Below are 11,186 nucleotides of genomic sequence, written 5' to 3' on the forward strand. Positions count from 1 at the left end.
GGGCCTAGAATAGTTGTGGAAGCCTCAATTCTTGTTGTAACATTTTCATCTTAAAATGCATAGTTGCTGGATCCACCTGGCTTTATAATTTGGTGAGTCTGATAAGAGAATCTAGCTAATGATGGGCTTCTGTTTTTGTGTTGGAAGGTACAAGATGCAAAATTTATTTTTTGCTTTATATGAGATGTTCTGGAATGCCCATAACCACTGAACCACTAAAATTTTACTGATGTGAAATACCCCTGAGCCTTTCTGGGGTTTATCTCCCATCCTCTGAAGTATGTGTGTCTTAACAAGGCCTCTAATATTCTAGCCACTTTTTGTTCATCTTGACCAGTGACCATACTATCATTGATACAGTGGATCAACACGCTCTTCTGCAAGAGATTTAGAGTGTCAAAACCTCTTCATAGCATATTATGATAGCAAATGGGAAGAGTGATTACTGTAGTCCTGGAACTAAACTGTAAATAGATAGTCTTGTCTTAATTCAAACTATTTCTGATCCCTTATTCTGATAGCAATGAAAAATAATACATTTGATAATTCAATGGCTATATTCCCATTCTCCAGGGCTATTTTAATCTGCTCAAGCAAAGATACTTCATCTAGCATAATGGCTGTGGCTGCAATCAGGGTTACTCCTTGCTTAAATTTGCCATAATGTAATGCCATTTTCCAAGATTCCTTCATCTCATTGAGAGGCCAGAGTGTTGAATTAAGTTGAGAAATGGCAGGGACCACAAAGTCTCCACTCTGCTATATTGGCTCTAATTTCTGCCAACCTCATGAGATATGGTATTACTTCTTTAATTGCTCTCTTGGATGTGAGTTTTGCAGTACCGGAGGCTTCCTCTTCGAATTTCACACTGACAGACTTTGCCCTACAGATCCAATGTAAGTATTGTGCTGTTAACTCAGGTTGTCATACTTGGGATCAGAGAAATGACCACTAGGTGGGCCCATGCACCCAGTGGACTCCACTGAGCCAGTTTTAATTTATTACCAAGCCCTTATATGCTCCCATTATTAGCTAGGTTCTCTTATCAGACTCATCAAGTTATAAAGCCAGGTGGGTCCAGCAACTATCAATTTTAAGATGAAAGTGTTACAAGAATTGAGGCCAGGCATGGTGGCTCACAGCTATAATGCCAGCACTTTGGGAGGCCGAGACAGGATTGCTTGAGCCCAGGAGTTTAAGACTAGCCTAGGCAACACAATGAAACCTTGTCTCTACAAAAATAAAAATAAAAAAATTAGCCAGGCATGGCGGCACATACCTGTAGTCCCCAGCCACTCAGGAGGCTGAGGTGGGAGGATTGCTTGAGCTTGGGATTTCAAGGCTGTAGTGAGCTATGATGGTGCTACCATACTTTAGCCTGAGTAACAGCTCTACTCTGTCTCAGAAAATGAAAAGAAACGAGTACGAGTCCTCTATTAGCTAGCCAAAGATCCACACATAATCTACAACTCTTGCATAGCGCCTCTCCATCAAATCACACCATATGACTACCTGATAGAAGAGGAAGAGTCATGAGATTGGTTCACTAGTGTTTTAGCTGTCAGCTGTTCTAGGTTCTGCTTCAGCTGCAGACTCACTTTGCCCAGGGTTGCATTCCTTCCTGGGGTTGCTCATATAATAGAATGGATGATTTATAAAACCGTGTAAAGGCTTGGCTATCTTGACGCAAGTCAGAACAAGTCTAAAGGAGTATTTTAGCTCCAGAGCAACTTTTGCCGTAGGCTGAGGCTGTCATTTGTTCTGACACACAAATCGACTTCTCTCTTTACTCAAACCTATTTCCTTTCTGTCTCCTTCACAGGATCATCCCTAAATGAGCTCTTTAGTAAACACGTAGCAACTAAATTCAGTGTTAGAATCAGCTTCCGGAGGAACACAGCCTATGATAATATTTTCTACTCAATTTGAATTTTACTCTTTCGTATTTGTTAGTCTGTTATTTTCTTTCAAAATTATTCTTGGGTAATTTCATGTCTTTTTTTTCTTATTCTCTAGAATAGACACGTTAAGGATTAAAAGACATATCACTGGCTATTTATTTAATTTTCTTATATGAAATAGTTTCTATCCTCTATGGTATTCTAAACTGTGTTTGAATATTTCCAATGATATCCAGATTAGATAGCAATGCACAGCTCCTACATTTACAAAATCTTCTCTTATGATGAGCCAAAATCTACCTCCTGTGTTTTCTACCCATTTACCTTTGTTTGGTTTATTAATCCATTTCCATGACAGCTTCAAATAAATTAAAGCATGTAGCACGTCCTCTGCTGAATTTTCATGAGGCTAAATCCGATTTTCTCAAGGATTCCTCATACGTTTCAGTCTCTCATCATTATAATTCAACCCCTTTTGTAAACTGTAAATCACATGTCCTTTAGTACAGCGACAACTCTGAACTTTTTCTAACTGTTCTGACATTCCCCTTATGAAAAGGGTATCTTGTCCAGAGTATATATTAAAACAAATAAAGAAACATATACATTGACTGGAAAGAATAAAGTTATTCAATTCTTTTCAAGTACTAATTTACTTAAAGTATCCAAATCTTTTGATTTAATCTTCTTCCTCCTCAAATGTAATGATTTGCCTGTAAATGTTATGGTGGGAATGCTGGTCCCTTTGTAGGATTAATATGATTTATTAATAGTGAAATAATTTGACAAATGGGGGTAATTCAATTTTTCATTCTTTAGTTAAAAATGAGTGACTGATTCTTATTTTGATTGGCATTACTAATGACACTGTGGGATTTAGCATTCTGTACTCTGCTTCAAGGACAGCAAAAGGATAAACTAGCTGCCAATATGACTGACATTTTATGCAAATGACATGAATCAATACATCTCTTGTACACGGCTCATCGAAAATTATAATTGCATATTTAAAAATGTATACACGCCATATGTTATATTGGCAGCATGTGTTTTGTGGATCAGGTAACACATGACAAGAAACAAACATCCTTACATTGCTAAGAAAATGAGACCTCTGGCTATGTTCAAACACATTATTTCCAAGAATGAAAAGTGTCCACTTCAGTGAGAAATTTTAATTATTCAATTGCATATTTAACTCTGAGTGTCATAGCAGTCTGCAGTCTATGTCCTTTGATTACTTAGATGGTAATTTGATTTGGAAACCACAATGATATGAGGTTTGTGTCATTGGGAAGAAAACTCATTAAATTAATTCCCAGTTTCTAATTTACTGAAGAGAATGATTAATGTTGAGAAGATTAGTTGGGAAGAAGATTGATGAGTTTAGTTTTCTCATGGAACACTGAGGTTGTAAAAAGAAAAAATTCAATGATTTGTCATTTTTATATTGTGTATACTTCCTACCTTAATGAAGAAGCTGACATCTGGTTTACTGAGATAATCAGCTTTCCTAGAGATTCCATCTTTGGTGAGGAGGTTGGATGGCACAGTTGATGAAAACAAAGGCTTTAAGGTCAGACAGAAGTTTAAATCCCAACTCTTGTTACATATTGGCTATGTGACCTTAGTCTGGTTTTATTTTACTTTTGTTAGCCAATTGTTTTTCATGTATAAACGAGAATGGCAGTAATAATCACATCATAAAATGGTAAACTTTAAATGAGATGGTACAGAAACACTGTAAATGTTCTCAAATGGTAGCTACTCTCGTTATATAATGCTTTGAAATGGAATAAGAATCAGGAGTGTTGGGGTGATTCACGGCCTTTGAATATAAAAGAAGAGAAATATGACTAACAAAGATGTTTATTAATACTTGGGAGGGCAGTGAGAGAAAAAATTCCAGCTATTCCGAATCCAAAGGCCATTTTTTTCCCCCACTTCTTAACACAGCACAATGGAGTATCTTGTGAAGAGAAGGTGTTTGATAACTCCTAAAGAGAAAGATGCAAGACATTTTTCTTTGAGGCTTCAGGGAGAAACGGACTATAAATAGGCTGCACTGTAAATATTTGACATGAAGTAATCTCAAAATGGAAAGGAAAGGAAATGAATATTAAGCTTTTACTATGTGCCAAGCTCTGTGATAAAAATTTGTTCAAAAGTCAGTATCTCCAACTGTCATATTCATCATTATCCTAATAGTAATGACAGTTGCTATTTATTAAACACACATTATTTTTCAAGTACTTTAATCCAATTTAATTCATATAATGACCCCTCAAGGTGTATACAGGTTGAGCACCCCTAATTTAAAGATCTAAACTCTAAAAGGCTCAAAAATCCACAACTTTTGGAGTGCTGACATGACACCACAAGTAGAAAATTCCACACGTGATATTATGTGACAGGTCACAGTCATGCAGAAAATGATTAAAAATATTGTATGAAATTACCTTCAGGCTATGCATATAATGTGTTTATTAAATATAAATAAACTCTGTGTTTACATTTGGGTCCCATTCTCCATATCTCATTACGTATATGCAAAAATTTGAAAAAATCCAAAATATTTCTGATCCCAAGCATTTTGGCATGAGGGATGCTCAACAGATGTTGATAAAGAAAGCCAGGCCTAGAACGTTGAAGGAACTTGGCCTAAATCATATTGCTGATGAATACTGGCACTAGAATTGGAACACTCTTCTACTCAACCAAGACCAAAAGCAAGAATTACTCCATTTGGGATTGCTTTATGTTGGTTTACATCAATACAACACAAAGGTGTGACCTCTGGATAGTAATGCAAAGGCCACAATGAGGGATTGGGTAAGCCCCCAGCTCTGCCACTAGACATCAGGACCACCTTCATGATGTCGCAGACTCCTTGTCTGTTAGACATCACTCAACAAAAACATAGGTCTTCTGTCATGAAGGCCTGCACATAAATCTCTGTTGCTATAGACTTTAGATAACACCAAGTTTGTTCTAATCAGTGCTACAACTTCAGCTGCTTTCCAGAAGCTACCAGTCTACTGAGCATTCTGGAATTCATAAAGAGCTTGTTAGCTAGTGAAGTTCTTTGTCTCAAAAAGAATGGCTGGACAACGCTTATATGTGTAGCATAAGTTATGCCTTATGACGCTCTTGGGTACCTGTTCCTCAAATAGTAGTTCTATAACTGTCTGAATTTTTTCCTCTTAATATACATACTTAACGTACATACTTAATATATATTCAAGCTTTACCACTGATGAGGAGCTTCAGCCTATTACATGGCTCACAGGGAGTTTCTTTGATGGTGCCTCAGAATTTCTTTCTAGAACCTATAGATCCAGGATCTAACCTAGAACTAAAAATAATAGGCTATTTCCTCCTTCCCATGTTATCCCTTAAGTGAATTATAGAATTTTCACTGCTGTGAAATAAATATAAAAAAAAATAAAATATTGGTCTTATAACCAAAAAGCAACATTTAATAAATTTTAGGTACCAGTTACATTTACAAGTATGGTCTCCAAGGCAACTTGGACTCTGGCATGGACTTTCAGTATATAGCTATTGTATTAAATTTAGAATGCTTCTATTCAAAATCAGGAATAATCCGAGGCACCAAGAGGTACACAACGGTCTCACAGGGGAAATTCTGTTTAAAGAAAACAATATATTACCGCAATAATATCTTTTCTGAGGTATAAAAAAAGGCCTAAAGCACCTTAACTGGTTTCTTATCTGAGGCTCTGAGGTCTCAATAGTGAAAGGTATTTCATTGTAGAAGATAAAAAGAAAACATCCCAGAAGCTCTAGTGAGTTAAAAGGAAAGGTCATTGACTGAGACAATCAAGGTGAATGATGTTCGTATGATGCCTAAGGCCCAGATTGAGGACCAGAGGGACCCAAGGTTTACTGACTTCAAGACAAACCTAATAGCTTAGCAGTGAGCTGGAAGGTCAGCTGCGACGTGTAATAAATCAGACCCAATTAGTTACCAATGCATGACTGTGTAACTGAGGAAGAGAAAGATCTGTTTGCCAATGTCTTCATTGGAAGCAATTTAAGTTGAAATTTGCATCACAACATTCTCAGAGATCTCTCTCTAACCCTTTATTACACAGGCTTACTGGAGATGTGACTAGAATATTTAAAGACTGCAATAGACTCCTTGAGGAAGAAACTGTTTTGTGAGAAAAGGGAGAAGTAAAGAGCTTAAAGCTAGATTCGCAATGGAAGTGTTTATGGAAAATATTGAAAGGATATATGATCAAAGAATGTTTGAACTTGAAGGGACCTTAAATAGCTCACCTTGCGCAGTTAAGGTCATTCTAACCCATAAAAGATTATTCCAAATCACAGGTTCAAAGCTTGGATTAAAAGTTAAGTCTTTATTCTAAGCAACATTTTTTTCCAGGACATGACCTTACCAGCCAAGGAAATGCCAAAGAAAACAGAAAAAAGAGAGCCAGAGCTCACCGACCACGCTGAAACATTTACCCTGTGGTCAATTACTGGTTTTGCTAACATACTGCTGTAACAAATATTAATCTTGAGCCAGGAACTTTCTTACTTAAACCTTACAATTTTCTTGTGAGGCAGAAATTATTCCATTTTTGGATGACAAACTGAGGCTCTGAGAGATTACATACCTTTGCTCAAGAGCGTAAGCTAATTTCTAAGTCAGATTCCAGCCCCCGTATCTCCTGATAACGAAGTCCACTGTACCTTTCCTGAATATTTAAAAATTAGGTTTTGTGAGTAGGTATGACCTGGATCCAGCATACTGCTGCCACAGTCAGCTTCGTAGGGACCCCTAGAGTTGAAACACTGATTCAGAGACTTTTATACATTTAGGTGAGGGTTTTAGGCATTTATTATCTGGCATTACTCAGCCACTAGTTGTCAGCTACCACCTGTGACCAAGGGCTATTCCCAGGAACATTAATACATGAAAATGAAACTTCTACATTTGTATGATGATTGAACCATTTTCAATAAGTAAAACTAAACCAGGAGGCTGATGGTTTATAACTGTATAAGAGAGAATATGGATTATTAAACTAAATGGAAAATTAGGACTTTAGCAGAAATTGTTTCAGATCATTTAAATGTGAAGTGACTTTTAAAAAACCTGCTTGTGGCCCTCCTTCTGATTAACATAGACACTTCTGAAATGCATCTTGGCTTTGACAACACCCTTCTCTGACTTTGGAGGAAAAAGTCTTATAAGAAAGGTGAGCTTATTTGGGTTTATCATCTTAGTACTGCTCAATTTTGAAAAATATTTAATTGGCAAATAAAAATTGTATATTTTCAAGGTGTACAACGTAATGATTTGTTGTACATATACATCGTGTACTGATTACCACAGTCAAATTAATTAGTGTATTCATCATAATGTACAGTTACCTTTTGTGTGTGTGTTGGTATGTGTCTGTGTGTGTGTCAGGACCCTTACAATCTGCTTTTATCAAATTTCAAGTAAACAACTCAGAATTATTAACTATAGTCACCAATGTGTACATTATAATGCCAGAATTTATTCATCTTATAACTGAAAGTTTGCCTCTTTTGACCAACATTTCCCTATTTCCCCCAGTCCGTATTAACCACCATTCAACCTTCTGCTTCTATGAGTTCAACTCTTTTAGATCCCACATACAGGTATTGATCGACTTACGACCTATGCAACTTACGACCATTCGACTTTACGACCACAATCGCTACTCATGACTGCTCCGCGTCTGGCAGCGCAAACGTTGCCCAGCTGGACGTACAACAGTGTGGACCAGCTTCCGGCAGCACTACCATCTCCACGTGCATACAGCCTACTCAACTTACGACCAAATCGTGTTACGACTGGTCTGTTGGAACCAATCATGGTCGTAAGTCGAGCACTAGCTGTATAGTGAGATCATCTAGTTTTTTTTTTTAATACATCCGGTTTATCTCACTTAGCAAAATGTACTTCAGGTTCATCCGCATTGTCACAAATGCCAGGATTTCCTTCTTTTTATGGCTAAATACTATTCTTTCATATATTTATGATGTGTGGAAGACACATCATACACACACACACACACACACACACACACTCTCTCTTCCTTTACCATTCATCTATCGATGGACACTTAGTTTGTTTCTTTATCTTGGCTATTGTGGATAATGCTGCAATGAAAATGGTAGTACAATTATCTCTTTGAGATACTGATTTTATTTACTTTTGATATATACACCAAAATGGGATCGCTAGATTGTGTTGTAGTTCTCTTTTTAATATTTTGAAAAATCTCTATAGCATTGTCCAAAATAGCTATGCCAATTTATATTCCCATCAACAGATTAAAAGGGTTCTTTTTTCCCCATATCCTTGCAAACACTTGCAAATCGCTTGTCTTTTTGATAACAGCCATCCTAACAGGTGTAAGGTGATACATCATTGCGGTTTCGACTTGCATTTCCTTATAATTAATAAAGTTAAGCACTTTTAAATATACCTATTGGCCATTTGTATGTCTTCTTTGGAAAAATTTCTACAGATTCAATGTGATCTCTATTAAAACTCCAATGGTATTTTTCACAGAAATAAAAAAAAATTCTAAAATGTATATGGAACCACAAAATATCATGAATAACCAAAGCAATCTTGAAAATAAGCTTGAAACATCATACTATCTGATTTCAAATTATATTACAAAGCTGTAGCAATCAAAACAATCTAGTACTGGCATAAACAGACACATAGACCAATGGAATAGAGAGTCCTGAAATAAATTCATGCATTTATGGTCAATTTTTTTTTCTTTCGGAGACAGAGTCTCGCTCTGTGGCCCAGGCTGGAGTGCAATGGCATGATCTCGGCTCACTGCGACCTCCGCCTCCGGGTTCCAGTGATTCTTGTGCCTCAGCCTCCCAAGTAGCTGGGACTACAGATGCACGCTATCACGCCTGGCCAGTTTTTGTATTTTTAGTAGAGACAGGATTTCACTATGTTGACCAGGCTGGTCACGAACTCCTGACCTCAAGTGATCTGCCTGTCTTACCCTCCCCAAGTGTTGAGATTATAGGTGTGAGCCATGGCGCCCAGCCAGTCAACTGATTTTTGATAAAGGTACACAGAACTCACAATATAGAAAAGATAGTCTCTTCAATAAATGATACTGGGAAAACTGGATATCCACAACAGAGTGTAAGTGGACCCTTGTCTTATACCATATATAAAAATTAACTCAAAATGGATTCAAGGCTTAAATGTAAGATCAAAAACTATAGAATTTCTAGAAGAAAATATTGGAAAGAAAGTTTTTTAATATTAGTCTTAGCGGATTTTTCAGATATAACACCAAAAGCACAAGCAACAGAAAGCAAAAATAAAGAAATAGGACTACATCAAACCAAAAAATCTTCTGCACATTAAAAGAAACAATGACATAGAAAATCAGCTTATGGAATGGAAGCAAATATTTGCAAGCCACATATTTCACATGGAGTTAATATACAAAGTATATAAGGAACCCACATAGCTCAATAGCAAAATATAAACCCAAATAACCTGCTTAAAAATTGAGCAAAGTACCAATCATGCCAATTGCCTGTAGATCCTCAGATCAGAAATTGGAATGTGTATATGTGATAACAGAAAAAAAGTTACAAAAGATTTAAATATTTTAAATAGCTATCAAGAACAAAATAAAAGGCATGATAAACATTACCTTGAAATCAAAGCTGCTAACAGTTTAGATTATAAATAATTCTATAATAAATGCCATTTTAAGCAAACATTACTGACATCCATTAATATTTCTTTAAGGTAAATTATTAGAAGTAGAGGTACCTTTCTGGAAATGAGTAGTGTAGCTTTGGTAATGAATATAAAGCATAGAAAAAGTGTTTGAAAATTTTGGCTGTGAGAAAAGAGATAATATAACAAATCCAAGATCATATTAAATAAACAAGGACATTGCAGGATCGAGGCTGAGGTGCTGCTGCACATTAGTTGAGGCAGGAGTAAATAGAAATAAACTAGGAGTGGGCTTCTCTATGAATTCTGCCGGTGAAAATGCTGAGTATTTTGTATTTTATGTGCATATCTGGCTTATTTATTGTGACAATAATAAATAAGTCCTCAAGCTTTATATGACTGAGGTAGTAAACGGGTAATACATGGTATGATGCTATCTCTTTTTTCAGAGAAAATCCAGATGACCATTATATTTATAAGCAGTTCAAGGTTATCAATGAGGATAAAGTAAGAGCGGATAGGTAATATGGAGAAAAGACTGAATAAAAATGCCAAAGTGTTTGAATCTTTATATTTCAAAAGTATATTTCTCTGATTATAAAAATAGTTATTGAATACTTTGAAAAAAGCAAATTATAGATAAAAATGATCCATAATCTCACAAGCTTCTATGCTTATATACATTTATGCTTAACAGTTTTACATGTTAATTTGGAAATATGTAACTAGAGCGCTAACAGCTAATTACTTTGTTACACTAAAAGTTTAGAGAATAAAGTTATTAACATCTTTCTGTTAGTCTGTCTGCCTTAAGATTTGTACAAAATGAGTGGAGGTACTATTCTCACCTCTCAGCTAAGAATTTACTAATGTAAAATCCTTTGTCATGTGTGTTGATATGCATTTAAATAATATTTTTAAAAAGAGCTTATAAAAGATGCATGTATTAAGTGAATGGTTTATCTCATCAGTATCCTCTTTTCAGAATTATCTACTGTTTTGAAATCTGAGGCTAACAACTCTGGATCTAGAAAAGTAATTGATCTAGAGTTACACTAAGCCAAACATAGGTAAGAAGTTTCTCTGACCCATTTTCATGATTCATTAATCTTTCCAGAAGTAATCTTTCTATGCTCTATTTTCCTAAAATATAATGGACATATAAACAATGATATAAAATTTTATTCAATCAATACATATTGAGCATTTACAGCATTGTTTTAAGTTATTTTTTATTGCATGGAGTCTTTGCACTTTGCAACAGATGAGGGTTCTCCTTTTTACTTGACCCCAAGGAAGCTCAGAATGAAATATGTATCATACCTTTAGTATATAGAGGATGTAAGGGCTTGCACTTTAGGTTTAATACTATCCGGCCGGGCGCGGTGGCTCAAGCCTGTAATCCCAGCACTTTGGGAGGTCGAGGCGGGTGGATCACGAGGTCAAGAGATCGAGACCATCCTGGTCAACATGGTGAAACCCCGTCTCTACTAAAAATACAAAAAAATTAGCTGGGCATGGTGGCGCATGCCTGTAATCCCAGCTA

The sequence above is a fragment of the Sapajus apella genome, unplaced genomic scaffold (genome assembly GCF_009761245.1).
Source record: "Sapajus apella isolate SASKATOON/1434 unplaced genomic scaffold, GSC_monkey_1.0 scaffold46, whole genome shotgun sequence".
Taxonomy (NCBI): Eukaryota; Metazoa; Chordata; class Mammalia; order Primates; family Cebidae; genus Sapajus; species Sapajus apella.